The sequence below is a fragment of the Drosophila sechellia genome, unplaced genomic scaffold (assembly GCF_004382195.2).
Source record: "Drosophila sechellia strain sech25 unplaced genomic scaffold, ASM438219v1 U_229, whole genome shotgun sequence".
Taxonomy (NCBI): Eukaryota; Metazoa; Arthropoda; class Insecta; order Diptera; family Drosophilidae; genus Drosophila; species Drosophila sechellia.
Window position 1 is genome coordinate 3,322 of NW_022611170.1, and position 6,172 is coordinate 9,493.

Below are 6,172 nucleotides of genomic sequence, written 5' to 3' on the forward strand. Positions count from 1 at the left end.
GGCCTCGGCCACAGTTCGCTTGGATGAAGCTAAACATTAGTGTCTAGCTTGCACCCTCGCCAGCAACGCCCCGTATATCGGGCAAACGCTCGAGAGCATGTAATGCCCCGAGGGTTGCCCTCTGTGGCGGCAGTTCCGGCAGTCCACCGGGTTTTGGCACTTTGCCGCAGTGTGGCCTTGTTGCCCGCACTGGCGACAGACACTATCCTTCTGCCGGCATTCGCTGACCTTGTGGTCGAAACCCACACATCTGTGGCAGGCGTATGTGCGGACCTGTGACCGGCATCGGAATGAGAACCACTTGATGTAGACACGACCTACATCAAGCTTCGCCATCGCCCGGTCGTCAACCTCCAGCGTCACATTTACTGTGGCGCCGTCAGCTACCGACCACGCCTTGGTCACCAGGTGCACTGACTTCTTAAACTGGGCCAGATTCATTTCGCTGTCGAAGTTGTTTTCGTGGAGCTCCTTCATAAACTCCTCAGGGCCGATAGCTGTGTCGACGTCATATACGACGACCTTCGGCTTCTCGGCCGCATTCCGTGCCACATTTAGGCCAACCTCGGCGAATCTTTTTGAAGCGACCACCTTCTGCAGCTCTCCCACCGAAGGAGTGCGAATGATCGCACCACCACCTCGACGGAGCTCACGGACCTCGTGTACTCTGACTCCGAGAGAGGGTGCAACCATCGTTCGCACCTTTTCCGCTATGTCTTTCCCGATAGCGCAGGGTCGTCGCACTTCACCACCGCTGACCACGTCTCGCGGACCTTGGTAGTCCGCGGGGCAGCGATGGTGCAACCTGCTGCATCTGGGAGCATTGGCGGCCGTATTTTTCAACAGATTCAACGACGGCGGCGCGCGTGGCGGCATAGCAAGCCGCGTCTCCAGCTCTCCGCACCGGAGCATTAGCGCCAACACCAGCTCATCGTAGCGGCTGATAGCATATGAGAGCTCTTCCGTGTCCACTTCTCCTAGTCTGCGGAAGCTGCTTCTCACCATGCGCTGTGTGGCCGACAGCTCTGCCATCATGGCTGCTTGCCCAGCACGGGCGGCAGCGGTGGCGGCAGTGGCAGTGGTGGCAACAATTTTAGCAGCAGTGAAAACGGCGGAGGCAGCATGTGGTCGGCAGCAGGGGCAGCAGTAGGATCAGCACGGTGGCAGCAGCGTGGGGGGGCAGCATCAATGGCAGGTTCTCCGTAGCCGCCCGGGCGTCCTCCAGCGACGAAAACGGCTCCTCCAGTACCCCAACGGGTTCTGGCACTCCATTCGATGCCAGGGCAACCAATTTCGCCTGCGTTGGCGCCGAGCTCTTAGATGCCAGATGGCTTCTGCGCCTGCCTCGTCTGGACTTCATCGAGGCACTACTTCCGCTCAAGGCACTCGCGCTGCTGTCGCTCTCCATCGCATAAATACGATGGTGGCTCCACCTACCGTCGACGCCAGCAACCGTATGCTCGTTTACTCGCTGACAAAAGGTAGTTGCTCTGGAACTCGAGCTCCACCTATCGGTAGAGTCTGGTAGCACTAAAACTCTCCCTAGACACAAACCTTAGCAGTGACTCCCACCAATAAGCTTTGTGACAGCTGATCAAAAGCTTACTCGAAAAACTTACTCGTAAGTTCGCCTTCAGCACGTGCTAAGTGGAAAATTCCCAACAATTAATTGTTAATTACTTCCAAACCGCTTGTTTATAACACACGAAAATTAGCACACGACTTTCGCGGAGCACTAATTCACCGATTTTATTACTTTCCAAACACGGAAAACCAAGTTCTTCGCAATCTGTACACGAGCGCAACGAAAACACGTCGCGATCAAGTACTGAATCTCGTTAATCATTCATGCGCGTCACTAATTAGATGACGAGGCATTTGGCTACCTTAAGAGAGTCATAGTTACTCCCGCCGTTGACCCGCGCTTACTTGAATTTCTTCACTTTGACATTCAGAGCACTGGGCAGAAATCACATTGTGTCAACACCCGCTAGGGCCATCACAATGCTTTGTTTTAATTAGACAGTCGGATTCCCCAAGTCCGTGCCAGTTCTGAATTGATTGTTAATTGATAATCGTTATAATTGATAAGAACTAATTGGTTTAACCCAAATAGTATTCTTAAAAATTTTAGCAAGAAAGTTCCACAATTGGCTACGTAACTAAACTATCCGGGAACAAGTAACTAACATAAATGCTAGAAACTCTATTTACCCAGAACGAGCACATAAACCATGTTATTGTTTCCCAATCAAGCCCGACTATCTCAATCTTCAGAGCCAATCCTTATCCCGAAGTTACGGATCTAATTTGCCGACTTCCCTTACCTACATTATTCTATCGACTAGAGACTCTTCACCTTGGAGACCAGCTGCGGATATTGGTACGGCCTGTTGAGAAGTTTGCGTGTCCCCACCATAAATTTTCAAGGTCCGAGGAGAAAATATCGACACAACAGTATATGTCATGCTCTTCTAGCCCATCTACCATATCTCTCTGCGAAAGACTTCCATGGTAGTACGGCTATAAAACAGAAAAGAAAACTCTTCCGATATCTCTCGACGGCTTCTTTATGGTCGTTCCTGTTGCCAGGATGAGCACGAGGCCCATATTTAATAACAAACGGATACTCAACAGGTTACGGAATTGGAACCGTATTCCCTTTCGTTCAAAATTATTCAAGTGTATTATATTCGCTTTGTTTATATAGTTAGGCATTTTTGTTTACTTGAAAATTTTCGGCTTTCGCCTTGAACTTAGGACCGACTAACTCGTGATCAACCACTGTTCACACGAAACCCTTCTCCACTTCAGTCCTCCAAGGTCTCATTCGATTATTTGCTACTACCACCAAGATCTGTACCAATGGCAGCTCCATGCAGGCTTACGCCAAACACTTCTACGCATACCATTGTACCTTCCTACTCACTAAAGTTTCAAAATTTATATCACAAGTAATATAAATCATCTACTTTAGCGGTAATGTATAGGTATACAACTTAAGCGCCATCCATTTTAAGGGCTAGTTGCTTCGGCAGGTGAGTTGTTACACACTCCTTAGCGGATTTCGACTTCCATGATCACCGTCCTGCTGTTTTAAGCAACCAACGCCTTTCATGGTATCTGCATGAGTTGTTAATTTGGGCACCGTAACATTACGTTTGGTTCATCCCACAGCGCCAGTTCTGCTTACCAAAAGTGGCCCACTGGGCACATTATATCATAACCTTGAACTTCATATCAAGAAAGTTAAGGTTCTTACCCATTTAAAGTTTGAGAATAGGTTAAGATCGTTTCGACCCTAAGGCCTCTAATCATTCGCTTTACCAGATAAGATTATTTTATATAATATTAAAATGCACCAGCTATCCTGAGGGAAACTTCGGAAGGAACCAGCTACTAGATGGTTCGATTGGTCTTTCGCCCCTATACTCAATTCTGACAATCGATTTGCACGTCAGAACTGTTTCGGTCTTCCATCAGGGTTTCCCCTGACTTCAACCTGATCAAGTATAGTTCACCATCTTTCGGGTCACAGCATATATGCTCAAGGTACGTTCCAGTTAGAGGCATAAATAATTAAATATACATTATACATAACTATATAGAACGCCCCGGGATTGTGTTAATTAGCTATAAATAGCTAAAAAACTAATCCCATTATTAGTCAAGTTAATTACGCTATTAGGTTTACATCCCAATAACTTGCACATATGTTAGACTCCTTGGTCCGTGTTTCAAGACGGGTCCCGAAGGTATCCTGAATCTTTCGCATTGTTAATCATACAAGAGCATATAATAAACACAAAAATCAATGATAATTATGCCATTATATAATTCCGAAAAATTAACGCTCTGTAATAATATAAATCTATCAGCACTTTATCAAATTAATAACATTTATTCTGTGTTAAAATGCAAGCAATTTAATTGGAATAAACTATAAGTTATATTTTATGATAAATTTGGGATATGCTAATAGATTACAATGTCCTTATATGGAAAAAATGCACATTATTCTTAATAATATTATTTAAATATTACAATTTTAATGATGAATTTTCCATAACGGATATTCAGGTTCATCGGGCTTAACCTCTAAGCAGTTTCACGTACTGTTTAACTCTCTATTCAGAGTTCTTTTCAACTTTCCCTCACGGTACTTGTTTACTATCGGTCTCATGGTTATATTTAGTTTTAGATGGAGTTTACCACCCACTTAGTGCTGCACTATCAAGCAACACGACTCTTTGGAAACATCATCTAGCAATCATTAACGTTATACGGGCCTGGCCCCTCTATGGGTAAATGGCCTCATTTAAGAAGGACTTAAATCATTAATTTCTCATACTAGAATATTGACGCTCCATACACTGCATCTCACATTTGCCATATAGACAAAGTGACTTAGTGCTGAACTGTTTTCTTTTCGCTCGCCGCTACTAAGAAAATCCTTGTTAGTTTCTTTTCCTCCCCTAATTAATATGCTTAAATTCAGGGGGTAGTCCCATATGAGTTGAGGTTGTATATAAACTATATTTTGCCATAAATTCTTTATATATAAATGATAAAACAATCAATTAAATTCGTTATAAATAGTTCCAATAGTTCTTGTAAGCAAAGTCATTTTTATCCATTTAACGAACCAACGAAGAATAATAACAAAACCAAGATTTTCTTTTTCCGAATCATTAATAAGAGACAATTCTAGATGAAAAATATTTCAATTTTTATGCTAGACATTTCTCAGTATTATTTGATTGAAAAAGAAAATATTTCTCTTCGTTTTTCACATTCAAATGTGAGATAATGTTTTTCATTTCTTTTTTAATATTATGAATAAAATCATTATTTAATCCAATAATATACCATATGCTTATAAAAAATTTATAAACAACTTAATTAGCATAGTCTTACAACCCTCAACCATATGTAGTCCAAGCAGCACTATAAAATTAATTAAAGTACATAACAGCATGGACTGCGATATGCGTTCAAAATGTCGATGTTCATGTGTCCTGCAGTTCACACGATGACGCACAGTTTGCTGCGTTCTTCATCGACCCATGAGCCGAGTGATCCACCGCTTAGAGTTTTATAATTCAATTTTATATAATGTCAATATTGTTTTTATTGAAAGAAATTAAAAATACACCATTTTACTGGCATATATCAATTCCTTCAATAAATTTATTTTTATACCTAAAATAAATGTTGCGAAATGTCTTAGTTTCATATAAGCATTATGTATCATAATAATCTGGTTATGGTTTGCTATTTTGGGTGACACATACTGCAAAATTTATATAAACATTAACCTGATGGATGACAGGTACAAACATTGTATATTTTAGGTTGTTGCATTAGCCAACGTATGCTCATAACATAGATGAACAATACATATTCGCAACGCGTTATTATGGTCCATATACACACACACTTATTTTGATTACCACACATTCAAAATTATTTTTATTTTAATTCGACTTCTACTTTCGAATTTAGTTTAGTTTCTTCGATTTCCATTTTCGAGAATTTGTTTTTATAGGAAACGCCGTTGTTGTAGTAAGTACTGCCACAAATACGCACAGCAACATTAATAATGTTAAAGTCTTTTTATGAGGTTGCCAAGCCCCACATATAAAATAAAAGCCATCTTCATTTTATTTTGACTTTAACTTTTGATTCCGTGGAATCATTTTGTAATATTTTTATTTTGGTAAATTGTATTTATTTGTATTATAACAAATATTTATTAACGATAAGGATATTATACAATAATGATCCTTCCGCAGGTTCACCTACGGAAACCTTGTACGACTTACACTCTATAATCAACTTCCTCTATTCATTCGGTCAACTTTTGCGAAACAACCGTAACACGCAAGGCGTCACAGTGATCACGTCCGGAGACCTCACTAAATAATTCAATCGGTAGTAGCGACGGGCGGTGTGTACAAAGGGCAGGGACGTAATCAATGCGAGTTAATGACTCACACTTACTGGGAATTCCAAGTTCATGTGAACAGTTTCAGTTCACAATCCCAAGCATGAAAGTGGTTCAGCGGTTTACCGGACCTCTCGGTCTAGGAAATACACGTTGATACTTTCATTGTAGCGCGCGTGCAGCCCAGGACATCTAAGGGCATCACAGACCTGTTATTGCTCAATC

The 6,172-nt window shown here is 41.9% G+C and overlaps 1 non-coding gene and 1 pseudogene across 1 annotated transcript; both read right to left on the bottom strand.

The window, feature by feature from the left end:
• Positions 1–1,793: 1,793 nt before the first annotated feature.
• LOC116802826 lies at positions 1,794–4,525 on the bottom strand (annotated as a pseudogene).
• Positions 4,526–4,916: 391 nt separating this feature from the next.
• LOC116802825 lies at positions 4,917–5,095 on the bottom strand. The gene has a single exon (XR_004363164.1). It is a non-coding gene; the product is annotated as a 5.8S ribosomal RNA (ribosomal RNA).
• Positions 5,096–6,172: the final 1,077 nt, after the last annotated feature.